We start from the raw sequence: 23210 nt of genomic DNA, 5'->3' as shown, positions 1-23210 counted from the left end.
GATGCTGAAAGTAATCCCCTAGGAGAACACAGGAGGGGAATCTGTCCAGTATGCATTTAGTTGATTACTCCATTCACCTTCCTAGTTTTAGAATAATGGGAAAGAGAGGCGTCCCTGGTGGTCCTGCGGGTAAGATTCTGTGCTTCCACTGCAGGGGCCACCACTTCAGTCCCTGGTTAGGAAACCAGATCCTGCAAGGTGCAGCAGAAAAACAATAATGGGGAACACATTTTATGATTAATTAGTCTATTCTACAGGTAACCACAGATGATGAAATAATCAAATTTCTCTTATTAATGCACACATTTCATCAATATTAAAAATAAGGAAAATAGATTGTTATATATTTTTAAAATTTTATAAAAACACTAGCCAAAAATTAAGGAGATAATATGTTTGCATCAGAGACCTCAACCATGAATAATTATTGCAAATTAATACCAACTTAACCTTCTAGAAACCAAGCCAAGAACAGACACATATTGAGTCTAATGCTTCTCTGTATCTACTAAGCGGACAAAAATCTCAGTTCATCCAGTCAGAGGAGTTGTTTTTTTTTATTGTGGCATTTGTATGTTTTGTTTTTAATAATAAACACTTGAGGTATTTATCTTTATTTGCAAAAAGGATAGTGATCATCAGTTTCATAAAGTCTGTAGAAGACATTTTCACTCATCAAGAGAAGCAGCTAACCTCCTGTGAGGTCGAGTTTGGCGAGGTGTTTGGATGGATGGGGAGCAGTAGAGTCCAGGTGTGTGTGACATTCTACCTGTATGACTGAGTAGTATGGTAGGACCTGAGGAGGCAGAAGAGAAAGTGATGAGCTCCATCCAGTCTTCTGTGTAGACAGGGCTTCAGACCTTTTATGGTTTGAGGTGACTCATGAAATGAGTCATTCAACAGTCTTGTTGCAAAGCAGGTCTCTGGTACATTGAGAGAGGGGTTGTTCCAGAAAGAATATTTGACAGACTTTTTGCCTGGGGCAAGGGCCATTTCCCATTCATATGGAAGTGGAAAGAAGGGCTTCTCCTGAGGCATTTGTCAAGAAGCAGTACAGGATTTTCTCAATATTTGATCTGGAGAGTCTGAGAACTTTGGCACTATCACTGTGGATTATTTGGATTTTTTGCACCCAGTAGGCTGCAACAAGTTAGACAATACATTTAATCCAGGTACCCCATCCTGCACACCTCAGATAACCAAATGTGGTGGCCAGTTGGCTAGAATGTTTTTGTTCTCTATCTAGGTGGTGGTGATGGGGGTGTTCAGTCCCTCAGTCATGTCCGACTCTTTGACCCCATGGGCTGCATGCAGCACACCAGGCTTCCCATTCCTAGTTCTTCACCATCTCCCAGGGTTTGCTCAAACTCATGTCCATTGAGTTGGTGATGCCTTCCAACCATCTCATCCTAGGGCTAAGTGGATGGTCACCTGGCTCCCTGCTCAGGCTGTCCTCCCCCAGCCCAGGGCTTCCCACCCTCTCTGAGCCCCAGTGTCTCACAAGGAGGAAGCCTGCTCCTTCCTTCCTTATAGAGCTGGGGACACTAAACACAAAAGGAGGTTCTGTGTCTTCACCTGTTTGTACCTCAAGCCCTCCAAACGGGCAGTGCCCGGGTGCATGTCGGTACCGACTGAACTGTACCAGCCAGGCATTCAGATCCTGGACTAAGGAGTGAGGACCTGAGAACAGTATGGAGTTTCCCCCTTGATCCTTTCCCCATCATTTTATAAAGTCTCTATAGCCTTCTGTAAGATACATTACTAACTTCCTGTAAACAACCTCATTGTACTAACGGGTCTTCTCTAGGAGATGCACAGGTAACAAAGTGATGTCAGTATTTTTGCTGATACAGCACAAATTATCACTCAGCCAGACTGAGGTCACAGGCTCACCATGTGCCCTTGACAACAGCAAGTTACATCCTCATTCATGGTGGGGAATGAAAACCCCACCAGGAAGTGTCCTCCCTGCCCAGCAGCCTGCAGCCCACCTGTTCCCTGACAGGCAGGAGCCTGACCCTGGTGCTCATGGTCAGTGTGCTCTTAGAGAAGATGGTGGGAAATGAATGGTCAGTGATGTGACACCAGACCCCAAACCCACATGAAGTCACTCAAAAGAGAATGGACACAGAGGCCAGTGTCAGATTCTACAAGATTGATGTGAGTGTCACATGCTGCTGTGACCTCAGAACAGCAGGACAGGTATCCAGCAGGCAGTTATAAAAACGTCAATTAGATTCCTGGAGCAGAAGTCAAGACTATGCAGAGATTCCTCACCTGCCTGGTCCTGTAGGCAAAAGGGCGGTGCGGTACCAGATGCACTGTGACCCGCACAGAGACTCCTGGCGCAGGTGCGGGGAGAGGCCCAGGAGCGGGGAGACGGCAGACTGTCTGCTCCCTTACTCGTCTCACCCTGTCCTGGGTCTGGGTCTGGTCCAGGGTGGGGGATGTACTGACTCTATCCCAACCTTAGGTTACTCATCTAAGGAGGAGATGGCCCACAGGTAGCTCACCAAAATTCAGAGTGGTGAGGACTCTAATGAGGAATTAAATTTTAAAATGCTACTGATTCAAAAATTAGTGAACAGTAATTACTCACCCATGGAAAAGAATGAAATATTATCATTTGCAGCAACATTGATGGACTTAGGGGATATTATTATTAGTAAAGTAAGAGAAAGATAAATATGATATCACTTATATATGGAATCTAAAAATAATACAAATGAATCTGTACACAAAACAGAAATAGACTCACAGACATAGAAAACAAACTTACAGTAGCCAAAGGGGATTTGGAGAGGGGGAAGAACAAATTAGAAGTATGAGATTAATAGACACACTGCTAGATAACAATAAGTCATTACTGTAAAGCACAGGGAATTTTATGCAGTATCTTACAATAATCTGTAATGGAATATAATCGAAAAAACTAACTGAATGACTATACTATATCCCTGAAACTAACACATTATTGTAAATCAACTATACTTCAATATATGTATTTTTTAAATGTGAACAATTCCCACCTGGTGAGATGCCAGAAAAATTTAGAGGGAGGCATGTCTGAGAGGATCCTGATGAAAGAACAAGAATTTCTTTATCTAAATCTAGCTGTGATTTGAATTTGATCAAAGATAGTTTCAAAGAGAATCTTTCATTCCAAGGTCATTAAAGTGAAGCTTTGTGTGAACAGGAGTTTAGGGTCACATGGAGGATTCCCTTTGGCGGGACGTATGATCACAGGGCCCAGGAGGCAGTGGTTTCCTCACGTCCAGTCTCCCTGACTTTCTCTGTGTGTCTGTCTCTGCTTCCCCAGCACGGAGCGTGGTGTTTTCCCACTTAGCATCTTCTCTCCGGGGACTCTGGACCATCCGGGCGTATAAAGTTGAACACAAGTTTCAGGAAGTGTTCGATGCACACCAGGATTTGCATTCAGGTCTGTAGGTTTCTGGAGATAATTTCTAAGGATGAGATCTGCTGCCTTCTGAGGCTGACTCCCTCTCGGGTGGCCTGGCTGGCCAGCATCTCTCTCTGTGCCTCCCCTTATCCCCCTCTGCACACCCGCCTCCCCCACCCTTCCTCTCAGCACCCACTCTATGCTCCCCCTCCCCCACCTCACAGCCCTGCTTTTCTCCCTTGACTGGCTTGCATTGTCCTTGCATCACTGTGCCCTGTGGACTTCTGTCTCTTTAGAGCAAGAGACAGCAAACTTTTCTTTTTTGCAAAGATCCAGATAGAAAATATTGTAGGCTTTGTGTGCTATACTGTGTCTGTTGCAACTACTCACCTTTGCTGTTGTGGCACAAAGACAGGGAAAGATAATACATCAGAAAATGGCTGTACCTGTGTTCCAATAAAACTTTATTTACAGAACCAGGTGGTGGCTGTTCTCGCCCTCCAGGCTGACTCATTTCAGAGCATGGAGGGTGGCAGATGTGATTGAGGAAAATAATTTCCTGATTTGCCACCCACTTGATTATGTTTTTATCAGTGAAGATTTTTTCCCTAGGTAGACAATTCAGGATTTTCTCTAAGTATATAAAATTCGAGCCAAAATTTCCAATCATTATTGTATTTTGAAGATAAAATGGCATTTTGAAAGTCACGTGCAGATCCTGTCAGCTGATGGTCACATAGACACTGGCCTCTAAGAGTAAACACCACAGGGCCCTGTAGTGAGGGCAGAAGGTGCCGGAAACAGTATGAGCTGTGCTCTCTGCTGTGTGAGAGCTGGGAGCAGTCGGCCCTGTGAGAGGAGGATCGTCACACTGAGGCCCATCACTGCAGGAAATGACGATTTTCCATCTTCCTTCTTGTGATCATATTTCTATTGATAACCTGTGGGTTGACGTTTTCAATACATGCTTCCTGGACTGATTCCTGTGTGTCCCATATGTTGTCTTGTGTTAGAACCTAGTTTTCTGAAATCTTCACATTTCTTGGGTGTGTAACTTTGCTGTCCTGCCTTATGTAAAGTCTTCTGTAGCTCAACTGAGAAAATGCTCTCACTTGTGAGAAGCAGCTAACATGGTTTTTCTGCTTATGCATTATACTTATTATGGTTCACAAATCCAGAGGCTTGGTTCCTGCTTTTGATGACGTCCCGATGGCTCGCTGTGTATCTAGATGTCATCTGTGCCATCTTTGTCACTGTTGTTGCCTTTGGGGCCCTGATTCTGGTAGAATGTATGTACAGATGTGAATATTTGTGGTACATTTACAGTTTATAGCTTTGCTTGTAGTTATTAAACTCTTGTCATCTTGTCTAATATATATTCTTTGGTTCTAATGAATTGTATTAGTGTCTGCAGTATGTGACTCCACATTGTGGTCCATGTGAAGTCATTTGTGTCTTGGTGAGAAGTTTTATCTTTTTTTCCATTTACTTATTTATTTACAGTAGGTCCTTGTTGAGACCATTTAAAAAAAAATTTTTGGTGTGTGGTTGATTTATAGTGTGTTAGCTTCATGTGTACCTGAATCTGTTATACATATATTCACTTTTTTAAAGATTCTTTTTCCATACCCCCATAAACATTTGGGTGTATGTATTTTTTTAGTACTTTGCATTTTGATTAATACTTCAAATGAAGTGTCACTTAGAAAAGAATTTCTGTTTTTGACTTTAGGAATCTTCAGGAGCAAAGATCAGGTATGAATATGCCTGCTCCAGCAGACTTGTGGTGGCATGGGCCCCTGCTTTGGCTCACTCAGGCCATTCTTTCATTTTTGTATATAATTTTATTGGGGTTTAGTTTGTTTACCCTGTTGTCTTAGTTTCTGATATATAGCAAAGTCAATCCACTATACATATATATATATATATATATATATATATATATATATATATACACGCTATACATAATGTATGTATATATATGTGTATATACATATACACACACACACACACACACACACACAATTTTTTAGATTATTTTCCCATATAGGTCATTACAGAGTTCTCTGTACTTTACAGTAGCTTCTTATTAGCTATCTATTTTAATATTCTATATATAGTAGTATGAATGTGTCAATCCCAGCCTTCCAATGTATTCCTCCCCTCCTTTATCCCCTGGTGAAAGGCTGCTGCTGAATAATAAGACACTGGGGTTCTTGGCCTTCGGAGGAGACAAATTCAATCCAAGGCCAGAGACGAGGCTGGATCGCTCAGAGCTTTTGTGTAATAAAGTTTTATTAAAGTATAAAGGAGATAGAGAAAGCTCCTGACATAGGCATCAGAAGGTGGCAGAAAGAGTACCCCCTGCTAGTCTTCAGGTGGATGTTACATAGTCACTAGCAATCTGTTAAAGAAAAGAAAGGAATGTCTTAAAATTCAGAATGGCACCAGATAATTCACCCCGGGCCATAAAACAATTGACTTGAATCTTGTAGAAGGGCATTCAAATAGTTTCATTTACATAGATTAGGGGAACAATATCTGAGTATAACATACTGGTTTGTCAAGTAGGTTGAGCCATTTGGCGGAACCAACTTGAAGACAGAGTCTGGGGTACATTAACATAGCTTAAGACAAACATTTCCATAAGAAAAAAATGTATTTACTTCAAGGTTGGAGAATAGTTAGCTTCAGGTGAACCCAGGTGTCATGGCAACACAGCATTTTAAGAGAAACCTCCTTTTAAATTTGTATAGAGGAGGAAAAAAAAAATATCGCTAGTTTGTTTCCTCCTGCCACTTAAGAGAGAGAAAAATGTCTGGCAATTGCAGCCTATTTCCTCCATTTGGAGACCCCTGGCCTTCCTGCCTGTTACCCTCACTGGTAACCATGAATTTGTTTTTTACATCTGTTACTCTACTTCTGTTTTATAGATAAGTTCATTTGTAGCCTTTTGTTAGATTCCATGTATAAGCAATGTCATATTCTATTTTTCTCTGTCTGACTTACTTCACTCAGTTTGAAAATCTCTAGGTCCAGCCATGTTGCTGCAAATGGCATTATTTTGCCTATTGTTATCCCTGGGTAATATTCCATTGTATGTATGGCACATCTTCCTTATCCATTGCTCTGTTAATGGACATTTAGGGTGCTTCCATGTCCTGGCATTGTAAATAGTGCTGCAGTGAACATAAGGGTGTATGTATATTTTGGAATTTTGGTTTTCTCTGGATAAATGCCCAGGAGTGGGATTGCTGGATGATATGGTAGCTCTATTTTTAGTTTTTAAAAGAACCTCTAAATTGTTCTCCTTAGTGGCTGTACCAGTTTACATTCCCACCAACAGTGTAGGAGAGTTCCTTTTTCTCCACATCCTCTTCAGTATTTATTCTTTGTAGACTTTTTGATGATGGTCATTCTGACTGGTGTGAGGTGACACCTCACTGTAGTTTTTTGCTTTTATTTTTCATTTTTTTTTCACTGTAGTTTTGATATGCATTTCTCTAATAATTAGAGATGTTGGCCATATTTTCATGTGCTTTTTGGCTATCTGTATGTCTTCTTTGAAGAATGTCTTTTAATATTCTGCCCATTTTTTTGTTTTGTTGTTTGTTTATTTATTTATTTTTTGATATTGAACTGCAATGAACCATTTGTGTATTTTGGAGAGTAATCCCTTGTCAGTCACTTCATTTGCAAGTATTTCTCCCCATTCTGCAGGTTGTCTTTGTTTTTTTTTTTTTTTTTTTTTTTGTTTTTTTTTTTCAAAAGCTTTTAAGCTTAATTGGGTTCATTTGTTTAGGTTTTATTTTATTTTATTTTCATTAGGAGATGGGTTAAAAAAAAAAAAAAAAGAAAGCTTGCTGCAATTTATGTCAGAGAGAGTTCTCCCTGTTTTCATCTAAGTTTTGTAGTGTCTGTTCTTACATTTATGTCTGTAATCCATTTTGAGTTTATTTTTGTGTATGGTGTCAGGGAGTATTCTAATCTTATTCTTTTACATGTAGCTGTCCAGTTTTCCCGGCACCAATTATTTAAGAAACTGTCTTTTTTTTTTTTTTCATTTCTTTTTATTAGTTGGAGGCTAATTACTTTACAATATTGTAGTGGGTTTTGTCATACATTGACATGAATCAGCCAGCTGTGGTCCATATACACCATGGAATATTACTCAGCTGTTAAAAAGAATTCATTTGAATCAGTTCTAATGAGATGGATGAAACTGGAGCCCATTATACAGAGTGAAGTAAGTCAGAAAGATAAAGATCATTACAGCATACTAACACATATATATGGAATTTAGAAAGATGGTAATGATAACCCTATATGCAGGAGAGAAAAAGAGACACAGATATACAGAACAGACTTTTGGACTCTGTGGGAGAAGGTGAGGGTGGGATGTTTCGAGAGACCCAGAAGAAACTGTCTTTTCTCCATTGTATATTCTTGCCTTCTTTACCATAGGTGATCACAGATGCATGGGTTTATCTCTGGACTTTTGTCCTGTTCCATTGATCTATATTTCTGTCCTTGGTGCCACTAGCATACTGTTTTAATTACTGTAGCTTTGTAGTATAGTCTGAAGACAGAGAGTATGATTCCTCCTACCTTCATTTTTCTTCTTTTTTTTTGTCAAGATTACATTGGCTATTCATGGTATTTTGTGTTTCCATACAAAATGTAAATTTTGTTCTAATTCAGTGAAAAATGCCATTGGTAATTTGATAGGGATTGCATTGACTCTGTATACTGCTTTGAGTAGTTTGCTTGTTCGTTTGCAGTAGGTCTTCATTGAGATCTCTTATCTTTTTCTCTTTCTTTGAATGGGTTGAGGTCTACATAACTGTAGCAAGATTACCTTCTGAAGATTCTAGGTAGTGTCCTATAGTTAGATGGAGAGAACCAGGTACAGCTTAGGTTTTAGCTTTTGAGCTACTTGGATCTCTTGGTTGTAGGGGTCTGGTGTACTGGGGTGAAAAAGATTCTCTGTGGCAAAAACAGTATCCCCACTGCTATGTAGGTCTCAGGTGAGCAGTTGTTGGAATGTGTGGCATGAATTCATCATCCCTCACTATGCATAGCAATAACCCTGAATCACAGTCTTTAATAATGGAAAAATGCAAGTGATATTTTAGATTTAAAAACATTGGCTCTTAGAACCCACTGTCTTGTTTTTGTGATTTCAACTGTAGCTACATTGGACATAGAAAGTGAAATTACTTAATTATAATTGAAGCATAAGGACAAAAATCTGAACAATGACATCTTCACCTATATTATACTGCCAAGTGTATCTCAATCCAGGTGGGATTAATATGGATAAAGGACAAAAATGGTAAGGACCGAAGAAAAGCCAAAGAGATTAGGAAGAGATGGCAAGAATGTACAGAAGAACTGTACAAAATAGATCTTAATGACCTGGATAACCACAATGGTGTGGTCACTCACCTAGAGCAAGACATCCTGGAGTGTGAAGTCAAGTGGGCCTTAACTTCAAAGCTTTAATATGAAAAAAGCTAGTGAAGGTAATGGAATTCCAACTGAGCTATTTAAAATCCTAAAAGATGATTCTGTTGAAGTGCCACACTCAATATATCAGCAAATTTGGAAAACTCAGCAGTGGCCACAGGATTGGAAAAAGTCAATTTTCATTCCAATCCCAAAGAAAGGCAATGCCAAAGAATGTTCAAACTATCATGCAATTGCATTCATTCTGCATACTGGTAAGGATATACTCAAATTCCTTCAAACAAGACTTCAACAGTGCATTCACCAGGAACTTCCAGCTATACAAGGTAGGTTTAGAAAAGGCAGAGGAACCAGAGATCAAATTGCCAACATTCACTGGATCATAGAGAAAGCAAGGGAATTCCAGAAAAACATCTGCTTCATTGACTATGTGAAAGGCTTTGACTGTGTGGATCACAACAAACTGTGGAAAATTCTGAAAGAGATAGGAATACCAGTCCACTGTACCTGTCTCCTGAGAAACTTGTATGCAGGTCAAGAAGAAACAGTTAGAACTGGATGTGGAACAATGGACTGGTTCAAAATTGGGAAAGGAGTATGACAAGGCTGTATATTGTCATTATGTTTATTTAACTTATATGCAGAATACATCATGCAAAATGCCAGGCTGGATGAAACACAAACTGGAATCAAGATTGCTGAGAGAAATATTAATAACCCCAGATATGCAGATGATACCACTGTAATGGCAGAAAGTGAAAAGGAACTAAAGAGTCTCTTGATGAAAATGAGAGAGCAGAGTGGAAAATGTGGCTTAAAACTCAACATTAAAAAAACGAATATCATGGCATCCAGTCCCATCTGGGGTAAAATTGAAAGCAGTGACAGATTTTATTTTCTTGGGTCCAAAAAATCACTGTGAAGTGTGACTGCAACCATGAACGAAAAGACGTTTGCTTCTTGGAAGGAAAACTATGACAAATCTTGACAGAATATTAAAAAGCAGAGACATCACTTTGCCAACAAAGGTCTGTATAAGTGAAAGCTACGTTTCTTCCAGTAGTTGTGTAAGAGTTGTCAACAGATTTACATGTTGGCCCATTAAGAAGGCTGAGGGCTGAAGAATTGATGCTTTCATGCTGTGGTGTTGGAGAAGACACTTGAGAGTCCTTTGGACTGTTTGTAAGGAGATCAAACCTGTCAATCCTAAAGGAAATCAACCCTGAATATTCACTGAAAGGACTGATGCTGAAGCTGAAGCTCCAATACTTTGACCACCTGATGCAAAGAGCTGACTCGTTAGAAAAGACCCTGATATTGGGAAAGATTGAAGGCAGGGGGTGGCAGAGGGTGAGATGGTTAGATAGCATCACCAACTCAATGGACATGAATTTGAGCAAATTCTGGGAGATAATGAAGGACTGGGAAGCCTGGCATGTGGCAGTCCATCACAACACAGAGTCAGACATAACTTAGTGACTGAACAACAACAACTTTGTTAGTTCTTCCTAAATTCAAAATATTTTTAAAAATTTACTTATTCATTTGGCTGTACTGGGTGTTAGCTGGGGCACTTGGGATCTTCAGTCTTAGTTGTGACAGGCAGGACTTTAGTTCCAACAAGTGAACTCTTAGTTGTGGCATGTGGAGTCTAATTCCCTGACCAGGGATCAGACCCGGGCCCTGTGCACTGGGATTTTGGAGTCTTAGCTATTGGACCACCAGGGAAGTCCCACATAGTGGGTTTTTAAAATTTTTTTAATGTATTATTGTCTTATACAACAGAAGTGATATTATGAGTAATGCTATCATTACATACAACTGATTTAAATATTATAAAGGAGTCTTCTCACTACTATATATAAAATAGGTAACTAAAAAGACCTACTGTATAGCACAGGGAACTCTATTTAATACTCTGTAATGATGTATATGGGAAAATAATTTTAAAAGAGCAGATTATATATATGTCTGGCCAATTCACTTTACTGTATACCTGAAACTAACACAACTTTGTAAATAAACTATACTCCAATAAAAATCATAAAAATAAAGGAGTCTTCTTTGTAAAGTGACAGAAGGACCTGTGTGAGGGGTTGAGAAGTAGACTGACTTTATTCCTCTTCTTCCTCATTTAGCTTTGGATCTCGGGCATGTTGGCCTGGTCCTGTCTCTCACGCTCACACTTACCGGGATGTTCCAGTGGTGCGTCAGGCAAAGTGCCGAAGTTGAGAACATGGTGATGTTTATCTTTCTGTTCTTAGCCTTTCCAGGTCTCCTTGCTGTTAAATGGCATAAAAGTAAATCTTATGTAAAATAATAAAACTGTTATTTTTACTTAATTTTACAAAGTTTTACATTCTCCTCCATCTGCTTAAGGGCTTCCCTGGTGTCTCAGATGATAAATAATCCACCTGCAATGCAGGAGCCACAGGAGACTCAGGCTCAATCCTTGGTTTGGGAAGATCCTCTGGAGAAGGGAATGGCTACCCACTCTAGTATTCTTGCCTGGGGAATCCCTGTGGACAGAGAAGCCTGGCAGGCTACAGTACATGGGGTTGCAAAGAGTCAGACAGGACTAAGCAACTTTCACTTTCATGTTCCATGTGCTTAAAGTTAATGTAAAATAAAATATATACATATTTTTCTCAGTCATATGTATGCCATGTCAGAAGGTTTTATATTCATCACAAACTGTCTTCAAATACAATAAATGTCTCTATAGGAGGGAGGTTCTGAAATTCTGGAGACAATATAAACTAATTTCTTAGCAGTTTGTTTCTATTTGTTTCTTAATGGGTAATTCCTTATTTTTGGTAAAAGAAAAGAATCCAGTGTTTTGAGGTTTATTTAATTACTATGTTCCTTCACCCCTCCCCCATTTTAGCATTCATCCTTGTGTGTGTCGAACACCTGAATTTGCTTGTGGCCCTTCTTCCTGGTAGGATAGGCTCCCTCTCAGAGTGTGCTCTCTAAGGTGTGGAGTCATGGTTGTTTAAGAAGCTTTAGTCAATATGTAAATTATACACTTTTGAATATTTGTACTTTCTCCTAAAGGGAGAAAAACAATAAAAATGAAGTTTTTCCATTTCTTTCTTCTAACAGAGTAGAAAGTGACTGATTATTAAGATGAGGTTTGATGACTGTCCAGTTCTGCTCATCTGTAACATGTGGCCCTTCTGTAGCCACATATACTGATTGGTGTCCATAAGTGTTCTTTTCTTAGAAAAAATTCTCTTGTTTTTTATTCAGATGTAAAAGGTGGATCAATAAAATTTTACCATTCATTTCTCTAATTGTTTTAGTTTTAATATAAAATTGAAGAAAGTAGTCATAAGTAAAAGTATTGAAGACAATGAACAAGTTTGCTAATTATCCAAGGTCTCATCAGACTCCTACTTCTGTCCTTTGTGGATGCTGAGACCTGGGATGTTCTGAACCACAGACAAGCAGACGATTTCATTTACAATCTCTGAACATCCATAAACAAGACCCTCTGATACTAACTCATGAGATGTCATGTGTGTTTCAGATGATTTCACTAGAAAGGGTGATTGAATACACAGACCTTGAGAAAGAAGCATCCTGGGAACTCGAGTATCGTCCACCACCATCCTGGCCCAATGAAGGACTGATTTCTTTTATCAATGTGAACTTCAGGCATAAGTCAGATGGGCCTCTAGTACTGAAGAATGTGTATGCATACATTTACCCAGGACAAAAGGTTAGTTTAATCCATTTGCCTTTTTAAAATCCAGCTGAAGATTTTGCACCACATCTGCTCTTGGCTTCCTTGTCATTGTGTCAGGGGGATCTGTCAGTGTGTCTGTCCTAATGGATGCAGATTAGATCAGTGACATTGTAGATGAATCCCTCTTGGAAACTGACCATGGAATGGGGATCCCAGCAATTTTTTCCCTGTGTTGTGAGCTCCCTCATGGTGGTTGATGGGCCCTGGGACCCAGAGCTCCATCTTAACCTGATTCAGGACACTACATGTGACACCTGATTATTCATGCAGAGTCTGGGACATCAGCCTTGTCTTCCTGGCCCTAACTCTCCAATATCTCATTCCTTTCCATTTTTTCTTGTTTGTATTTCTGAGATGTTCTCTTCCTCCCATGGTGCCCTCTGGTTGCAGCCTCCTTCTCTGTCCCTTAGCCCTTCCTGCAGCCTTCTCCACTCACCCATACTGAGCTGCCAGCCCCCGCCCTCCCCCCACAGACTGCTGCTTTCTTTAGCACAGATCTGATCCTTACTGGCCTGGCTGAGCTGCTGCTAGAACCATAGCATAGCCTCAAGCCCACTCCAGCAGGGGCCGTGGGGTGACCTTGTGTCCACCAGAGAAGAGCCTCAATAATGACCCAGTCAGCAGTGAGGAACCAGGGCCTCAGATGGAGGCAGGGATTAGAGACTAGCTCAAAGTCAAAAGCAAATTTAAGAGAGCAGAGAAGATCCATGTGGGAGACGGCAAAGAGGTGTGTGACCTGGACCTGTCAGCATCCATGTCTGCTGGTGATGTTCCTTCCGCACTCAGCTTGAGGCCCTCAGCTGGGATCAGGACAGAATCTTGAAGAAGAGACTAAATCGGAACAGACAAGGTGGTTAGAAGCTCTTCCCCACCTCCCTCTGCAGCCAGTATGTCTGACATACATGCCCCCCTGCACTCAGATTGCGTGTAGTTTCTCTCAAAGCGCCATGTCCTCCCTGTTTCCAGTGCACATGCTGCCCCTCAACCTCAGAGACCCAGGCCCTCTGTCATCTGGATGGTGAAAATCTCCTCATTTTCTGAGTCAACTCTAATGCATCTTTGAGACTCTCAGTTCTTCCTTAGTGTGTTATGTATACTTTTAAGATAGTGTTTATAGTATACCTGTGTTTATGGTACACCTATGTTTATAGCAGCCAAAAGTTGGAAGGAACTAAATACTTACAATTTAGCCTTAAAAAGGAAGAAAATTCTGACCTATGGATAAACCTTGATGACATCTTGCTAAATGAAATAAGCCAGACACAAAAGGAATAAATACTCTGATTCCATTTATGTGAGATTCCTAAAGTAATCAAATTCAAGAAGATGGGAAGTAGGATGGTGGACTCCAGGGACTGGGGGAGGGAAAATGGGGACTAGTTTGCTTAATGGGTAAGAATTTCAGTTTTTTGAGGCAGAAAAAAAATGCTCAAGCTTTGTTGCACAGAAATATGGATGTACTGAACACCGAACTGTCCACTTAAAAATGGTTAGTTGAATTTTATCATAATTAAGATAAAAGATAGCACCTGTGACATGCTTTGTAACTTGGGATCTGTATCACACAGAACCTTGAAGCTTTTTAAAATCAGGAAGCATCTTGTTTTCATTTTTGTTCCCAGAAAGTGGCATTCTGCAGGGCACAGAGAGGGTGCTGAGGGACTTCTGGTTGTGAGGGTGAGTGAGTAACACAGGTGTGAGCAAGCAGGAACCAACACACACACATACACACACGACAACTCTGTCAATAACTGAAAGAATTGCTCTTTAAAACTCTTACCACCCCAGACTTATCTAATGGACTGTAGCTGTAATTTAATTAATGAAACTCTTGCAACATGAAAGAATATTCAACTTAATGCCCAAATGCTACCCAGGGAGCAGTGTCAGTTAGTCACAGGGCAAAAGCCCCCTCCTAATTATTTCCAGTTCCATTGTAGGTCAGGAAAAACGTGAACTGCTGTGTCAGGAAAATATTAACCACAGGTCCTGATACAATCTTTTCCCTGAGAGCACTGTAGGTGATGTTTACTTACTCTCAGACAGTGTGTCTGTCAGATTTTCTGTTGTAAATATAATTCTGTTCACCTACACTTGTCTTATATTTTCCCCAAAGCCATAAAATATGAATTATCTAAGATAATTTGTAGTACAATGTAGGAACATAACAGATTCTTATTCTTCCTTCTTAAAACCTGCAAATGATAGGATTATCAAGATTCTAAAATGTTTGAGGGAAAATTGAATTTGGAGACTGAGTTAATAACTGCAGTAACTTGACTTTTGATCTGTGCCTTGGTCTACTCACAGTATCACTGTTAGCTTCATTTCTCTGTTTGGAGATGATACCCAGGCATCACCCCACCTGTGTACATCCCAGGTTCCCTCTTCTGCCTGTCCCATCCCTCACAACTCCAGGACACCCCTTTGATGTTGGATTTGATTGAGAGAAGCTGCGGGGTTGGGGTGAAGGCAGGCAGGGGACATGGGAATGAGCCAGCTCAGCAGACTGGGAGCTTTATTCTCTTTCCCTCATTTCGTCTTCTGTCCTGATTCCTGGAAGTTAGAGTCACTAGGAAACTATAGTAGGTACTATGCAGGATTTTAATTCACAGAAGAAATAGCAAGTAAAAATAAGGAGCTAGGACTTCCCTGGTGGTGCAGTGGAGAAGAATTCACCTGCCAATGCAGGGGACTCTGGTTCAATCCCTGGTCTGAAGAGTTCACCTGCCACAGAGCAGCTAAGCCCTGCACCACAGCTATGGAGTCCCCATGACACAGCTCCTGAAGTCTTCACTCAGCATCAGCAGAAGCCCCTCAGGGAGAGGCCTGTGTGCTGCAGGAGCAGCCCCCATCATCACAACTAGAGACAGCTCATGCAAACAATCAAGAACCAGCACAGCCAAACAGAGAAAAAATCAACATGGGGTAAATAGCACTCTAGACTTCCGGGTGAGAGTCTGAACATGGGCTGTGTTTTTCATTTAGATGATTTTGTGGTTGATTTGATTATTTTAGAGAGTCCTGGGAAATAAAGTATTTTCCAGCTCTTGAGGTAGATTGATTTTGCTTTGCTTTTGCTCAGAGCTATTATTTGGATGATACATTTTTACAGATGCTTAGTAGACCGTGCTATAATGTGCAAAAATATTCCTACATTTTTTCCTTTTTTATGTATTATTTTCTTAAAAACCACTCCCCTCATTCCCAGATTGCCCCCATTCTCCTGCTGGCTTCCTAATTCCCTGTGACTCAGACAGATGGTGGTGCCAGGATCAGCAGCACCTGCCTCTCCTGGAGCTTCTTAGAAATGCAGAGTCTCAGGCCCACCCAGACCTGTTGACTCAGCTTCACATCTGAACATGACCTCTTTCTTTCTCTCCCATGGGCAATTTTTGATGAGTGATAACCTGTGATTCCCAAGAAATGTCCTTTGACAGTTTGAAATTGAATTCAAGGATTTCCAAATCTCTGCTGTGACTGAGCAAGAGACTCTAGAATGTTCTGTGCCACTAGCTTTACATACTTTTATGCTTTTATGAGATGGTTGAATGGTATCATCAGCTCGATGGACATGAGTTTGAGTAAGCTCTGGGAGTTGGTGACATACAGGGAAGCCTGGCGTGCTGCATTCCATGGGGTTGCAAAGAGCTGGACATGACTGAGCAACTGAACTGAACTGATGCTCTGTAAATTGCACCTTTGCATTATAATCTAATTCTGTGTGATTCTGTTGCATTTCTTTGCACCTTTCCAGTGGAGTCTGTCTTCATTACAGACAGTTTTCATCCTGCAGTCTGTCCTTCCCCACACCAGCCTCCTGCAGGGACTGGAGGGATTTCCCACAGACTCAGCCCTGCTTGGATCTGGAGTCAGAGACACCCTCGTGCAGCAGTGTATGTGTGGCTGTTTCACCACCTAATGGGATCAAAAATGAGTCTTGCTGCCCCAAGCAGGGCATGGGGTCTGTTTAGCCTGTTCCCCAGGCATCATGTGTCCCACTCAGCTGCAGGTTTCTCTTTCAATCTGGCTGTGGGTACCAGGTCTTCCTGCTGACAGCTGGTGTCCACCTGCCCTCAGGTACCCTCTTTGCTCTCACTCACCACATGTATGCCTGTGTCCACATCATGCTTTAACTTTCTGACTATAAGATCTCTATGATAGGCCTGTTCCTTTAACTGCAGCTACACCTCTCCCCACATTCTCTGTTCTAGCTACACAGAGGGACATGATAATGTGTCAGGCCATCCAGGGGATAAGGAGGCCCATCAGCAGATGGAAAGGAGACCCATCAGCAGATGGAAAAGAGGCCAACAGATATGGATTTGAGTCCCATCCTGCTATTTATGGGCTCTGATACTCAGACAGACTAATTCATCTAAGCCTCAATCTTTTCTTACACAAAATGGAAGTGATAGATTGTAACCTGTAGGGTTGATGTACAGCTTAAACAAGATAAGGCATGCAAAGCACCCAGAGTAAATGCTTGGACAAAAATAGTTGTTTTCATAGGGTGTAAAATGACCATAACCACTTACGCTGTGGAAGGTGTTGTCTGTCCCATGAGAATGAGGTGTTGGCCATTTGAAGTTGTATTTATGGCTGTAGGATTGATCTGCTGTGTCTGTCTCTGATTTATCTTATATTTAAATAATATGGTAATAGATTTTCCATAAATTTCTCTGGCCTGAGTTAAAAATCTCAGCTCCCATCAAAGTTTCTTTGTCTCAGGACACCACAGGTAATACAAGTAAGAAAAAGTCAAGTCCACTAGAGATCCTGATGTCAACCTATACAGTCTGGTTGAAGAAACAAGAAAATGATTATATTAACTTTGGAAGTTAGAAGGAGGTCATAATTTTTGTAGATGTCTATAAAAAAATGAAATAACTTTCTGTTAGAGTTGGAACAAGCCCACATGAGGGGACAGGGAGAACATTTCCAAGGAATTAGACATGTAAGACAGACTTAGTGATGTGTGGTTTGGGTTTCAGGAGGTGGAAATCATGTGGAAGACATTCTAGGAGGTGGGACCATCATAAGCAAAAGCATGATGCCCTGATCCAGTGAAGACCTAGACACCTGCAAAGCATTCAGGAAAATGAACTACCAAGTGTGTAACATGCATTTTTGCATTCAACCCTCTACCTAGTGATGCCAAGGAAGCTGACTCATGTACATGAAGGATGGAGAGGTTAGAGAGGACAATTTTGTAGAAGAGACATCCTGGGGTGGAGTGTTGGGTGCTGAGCTGGCATTCAGGAGTTTAATCTGAGAAGTGAGAGCACATGGACCAGAGTGGGCAGGTGCAGGGGGCAGGGAGTCAGGAGCTGTTATGCCTCCAGCAAGACATCCTGGGAAAGTGATTCCACTTCTTGGGATCAAATTGGTGTCAATTAAAACAAAGCTGTAACACCTGGATTTGTAAACATGCAGGGGAATGGGTGGTAGTAGAAAATGGTATCATATTTCTGGAGGGTAGGTTAGCAGCTTAACAGCTTCCTCTGAAAATATTCATACTTTGTTGTTGTTGTTCAGTCACCTAGTTGTGTATGACTCTTCACGACCCCATGGACTGACACACACCAGGTTTCTCTGTCCCTCACCATCTCCTGCAGTTGCCCCAAGTTCATGCTCATTGTATCAGTGATGCCAGCCAGCCATCTCATCCTCTATCATCCCCTTCTCCTCCTGCTTTCAGTCATTCCCAGCATCAGGGAATTTTCCAATGAGTTGGCTCTTTGTGTCAGGTGGCCAAAGTATTGGAGCTTTAGCCTCAGTTCTTCCAATGAATATTCAGGACTGATTTTCTTTAGGATTGACTGGTTTGATCTCCCTGCTTTCCAGGGGGTTCATACATGACTCTCAGCAATTCCACATCAGAGAATTTTTGTGAAGGAAGTGATTAAGGTGTGTGCAAAGATTTAGCTTCAGGGGTATCTAACACAGAGTTATTTATAATAGCTAACTATTTGATGCTGCCTAAATATCCAGCAGTAGAGGATTTGTGAAATAAATGATATTGAAAGGTTGTTGCTGAACCATGAAAAGACGCTGGGATTCTTGGCCTCTGGAGGAGGAGAATTCAATCTGGGGCCAGAGACAGGCTTGATCGCTCAGGGCTTTTGTGTAATAAAGTTTTATTAAAGTATAGAGGAGATAGATAAAGCAACTGACATAGGCATCAGAAGGGGGCAGAAAGAGTATCCCCTGCTAGTTTTTAGCTGGATGTTATATAGTCACTAGCAGTCTGTTAATGAAAGAAAGGAATGTCTTAAAACTCAGAATGGCACCAGGCCCCTCATCCATAAGATGTATTTTGGGATAATCTTGGTGCCAGAGGAGTCATCCCGGGCCACAAAATGATTGACTTGAATCTTGTTGAAAGGCAGATTACCATACAGTTTCGTTTACATAGATTAGGGTAACAATGTCTGAATATAACATACTGGTTTGTTTGTCAACTCGGTTCTGATCCATTAGGCAGAACCAACTTGAAGACAGAGTCTGGGGTAAATGCATAGTACATTAACATAGCTTAAGACAAGCATTTCCATAAGAAGAATGCATTGGTTAACTCAAGGTTTGAGAATAGTTAACTTCACGGGAACCAGGTATCATTATGGCAACACAGTATTTTAAAGAAACCTCCTTTTAAATTTGTAATGAGGAGGAAAAAAATATCACTAGTTTGTTTCCTCCTGCTGCGTAAGAGAGAGATAAAAATGTCTGACATGCAGCCTATTTCCTCCATTTGGAGACCCCTGGCCTTCCTGCCTGTTACCCTCTCAACATGTAGTATAATATTATGCAACCATTAAAATAAATATTTTTATGAAATACAAAATGAAAACACATATAACAGTATGTTCACATTAATCCCATTTTGTTTAAATATGTTAACTTGTGTCTTTAAGAACATATACAAAAAAATAAAACAACAAAAAGAATACATACGGAAGCCTAGAAAGTAAAAAAATTTTAAGAATTTATTTTTTTAGAGTGCTGGGGTATAGCTAGTGTTTATTTACTTTTCAAATTCATTTGCACTGATTATGATTAAGGAAAGAGTTTATTTTAATTTTACTTTTAAACACTGAGCCTGGGAAAGGTGTAATGAGAGTAAAGTGGAGAAGATGGATGAAGGGGTTGTTTTGTGTGGAGCATTGGGTGTTGATTATGTTGAGTGTGGTGTGTGAAGAGAGATCCAGGAGCAAGTGTCTAACAAGTTGTGTCATCATCAGAGAGCAAACTGGTTAGAAAAACAGAAAGGGGCCATCGCAAAGCAAATAACAAGATTTTCTTCAAGTGTCTTTATAATTGTATCTGTTTCCTTATTTTTGGCTGGGCTGGGTTTCTGTTGCTGCTCGGGCTTTTCTCTAGTTGCTGTGTGTGGGTTTCTCACTATGGTGTCTTCTCTTGTCAAGAGCAAGGGCTATATGGTGTGAGGACTTCAACAGTTGTAGCATTGTAGGCTCATAGTCGTGGTTTCCAGGTTCTAGAGTGCAATAGTTGTGGCACATGTGCTTAGTTGCTTCACAGCATGTGGGATTCTCCTGGAGTAGGAATTGAACCCACGTCTCCTGCATTGGCAGGCAGTTTCTTTAACACTGAGCCACCAGGGAAGCCCCCGAGTGTCTTTAGATTGAAGAATGTGAGCTTACTGATACTGGCGGCACTCTCCATGGGCAATTGGTAAAAACCTTTGGTTACTCAGAAAAGACGTTTAGACTATAGCTTTGATGACTGAACTCAAGGAATAATCAGAGTCATGTTTTCTTTGAGTTACCTTTTTTCTTTTTGGAGATCCTGGGGCCATGCATCATGTGGGATCTTAGTTCCCTGACCAGGGATTGAATCCATGCGTCCTGCAGTGATAGCACAGAATTTTAACCACTGAACTAATAGGGAAGTCGCCTGGTTTTTTAGTTTTCTGTGCTTGAGTTTGGAACTCACTGTCCTGTGGTCATGAGCAGTCAGTCCTTGGTGCCCCTACATATCTCAGTCCATTTACCCAAAGTTTACAGATGTTCCCATTTGCACAGATGGATCAGTTTCAGTGGAGCTGATAACATGGGAACATACACACATTCTCACAGATCAGTTCTCACCTGTGTCCTGATGTGTCTTGATTTATGTGTAAGAACACTCAGAAATACAGGCCCACCTGTTTTACTGTGCTTCAGAGATAATGCTTAAAAAAAAAAAAAAAAAAGGACATTTATGACAACACTCTGTCAGGCAAGTACACTGGCACCAATTTTCCTATAGCATTTGGTCACTTCATGTCTCTGTCACATTTTGATAATTCTTGCAATATTTCAAACCATTTCATTATTATTGTATTTATTATCCTGATCTGTGATCAGTGGTTTTTAATGTTACTACCCTATCAATGCTTAGATGGTTGGCATTCTTTTAACAATAAAGTATTGGAAATTAAGGTATGTACATTTTTTATACAGAGAAGCCTGTGTGCAGATTAAGAAGCAACAGTTAGAACCGGACATGGAGCAATGGACTGGTTCAAAACTGGGAAGGGAGTACCTCAACGCTGTATATCGTTACCCTGCATATTCAACTTAAATGCAGAGTACAGCATGAGAAATGCTAGGCAGGATGAAGCACAAGCTGGAATCAAGACTGCCAGGAGAAATATCAGTAACCTCAGATAAGCAGATGATACCACCCAAATGGCAGAAAGCAAAGAGGAACTAAAGAGCCTCTTGATGAAGGTGAAAGAGTCATGTCTGACTCTTTGCGACCCCATAAACCACAGTACGCCAGGCATTCCTGTCCATCACCAACTGCCAGGGTTTACCCAAGCCCATGTCCATTGAGTTGGTAATGCCATCCAACCATCTCATCCTCTGTCATCCCCTTCTCCTCCTGCCTTCAATTTTTCCCAACATCAGGGTCTTTTCAAATGAGTCAGCTCTTCGCATCAGGTGACCAAAATATTGGACTTTCAGCTTCAACATCAGTCCTTCTAATGAACACTCAGGACTGACCTCCTTTAGGATGGACTGGTTGGATCTCCTTGCAGTCCAAGGGACTCTCAAGAGTCTTCTCCAATACCACAGTTAAAAAGCATCAATTCTTCGGCGCTCAGCTTTCTTTATAGTCCAAATCTCAGATCCATACATGACCACTGAAAAAAACCATAGCCTTGGCTAGACGGACCTTTGTTGACAAAGTAATGTCTCTGCTTTTTAATATGCTGTCTAGGTTGGTCATCACTTTCCTTCCAAGGAGTAAGCATCTTTTAATTTCATGGCTATAGTCACCATCTGCAGTGATTTTGGAGCCCAGAAAAATAAAGTCAGCCACCGTTTCCACTGTTTCTCCTTCTATTTGCCAGGAAGTGATGGGACCAGATGCCATGATCTTAGTTTTCTGAATGTTGAGCTTTAAGCCAACTTTTTCACTCTCCTCTTTTACTTTCATCAAGAGGTTCTTTAATTCTTCTTCACTTTCTGCCATAAGGGTGGTGTCATCTGCATATCTGAGGTTATTGATATTTTCCCCAGCAATCTTGATTCCAGCTTGTGCTTCATCCAGCCCAGCATTTCTCATGATGTACTCTGCATATAAGTTAAATAAACAGGGTGACAATATACAGCCTTGACGCACTCCTTTTCCTATTTGGAGCCAGTCTGCTGTTCCATGTCCAGTTCTAACTATTGCTTCCTGCATACAGATTTCTCAAGAGGCAGGTCAGGTCGTCTGGTATTCCCAACTCTTTCAGAATTTTCCACAGTTTATTGTGAACTGTCAAAGGCTTTGGCATAGTCAATAAAGCAGAAATATATGTGTTTCTGGAACTCTTTTACTTTTTTGATGATCCATCGGATGTTGGCAATTTAATCTCTGGTTCCTCTGCCTTTTCTAAAACCAGCTTGAACATCTGAAAGTTCACGGTTCACATATTGCTGAAACCTGGCTTGGAGAATTTTGAGCATCACTTTACTAGTGTGTGAGATGAGTGCAATTGTTCGTAGTTTGTGCATTCTTTGACACTGCCTTTCTTAGGGTTTGGAATGAAAACTGACCTTTTCTATTCCTGTGGCCGCTGCTGAGTTTTCCAAATTTGCTGGCATATTGAGTGCAGCACTTTCACAGCATCATCTTTTAGGATTTGAAATAGCTCAACTGGCATTCACCTCCACTAGCTTTGTTTGTAGTGATGCTCCCTAAGGCCCGTTTGACTTCATATCCAGGATGTCTGGCTTCACAGATATTGCCTTAAAAAGAAATGGACATTTATGGCAACGCTGTGTCAGGCAAGTACCTTGGCACCATTTTCCTATAGCATTTGGTTACTTCATGTCTCTGTCACATTTTGATAATTCTTGCAGTATTTCAAACCTTTCATTATCATTATATTTATTATCCTGATCTTTGAACAGTGGTTTTTAATATTGCTACTGCTGCTGCTAAGTCACATCAGTCGTGTTCAACTCTGTGCGACCCCATAGACACCACCCCATTAGACTCCCCCGTCCCTGGGATTCTCCAGGCAAGAACAGTGGAGTGGGTTGCCATTTCCTTCTTCAGTGCATGAAAGTGAAAAGTGAAAGTGAAGTCGCT

General features: G+C 40.9%; 1 protein-coding gene and 1 long non-coding RNA gene across 2 annotated transcripts in view; one reads left to right on the top strand and one right to left on the bottom strand.

Moving 5' to 3' along the window:
- Window positions 1-23210, top strand: part of LOC122447240 (ATP-binding cassette sub-family C member 4-like) — a 914448-nt gene that overhangs the window by 99340 nt on the left and 791898 nt on the right. The gene's annotated exons all lie outside the window — the stretch shown is intronic.
- LOC122447597 lies at window positions 5614-23078 on the bottom strand. The gene is made up of 3 exons (XR_006271298.1): window positions 23049-23078; window positions 15906-15909; window positions 5614-5796 (listed from the first exon to the last, which is right to left on the bottom strand). It is a non-coding gene; the product is annotated as an uncharacterized LOC122447597 (long non-coding RNA).

Source organism: Cervus canadensis, chromosome 9, assembly GCF_019320065.1.
Source record: "Cervus canadensis isolate Bull #8, Minnesota chromosome 9, ASM1932006v1, whole genome shotgun sequence".
Lineage (NCBI taxonomy): Eukaryota > Metazoa > Chordata > Mammalia > Artiodactyla > Cervidae > Cervus > Cervus canadensis.
This window is presented reverse-complemented; position numbering and strand designations above follow the sequence as displayed.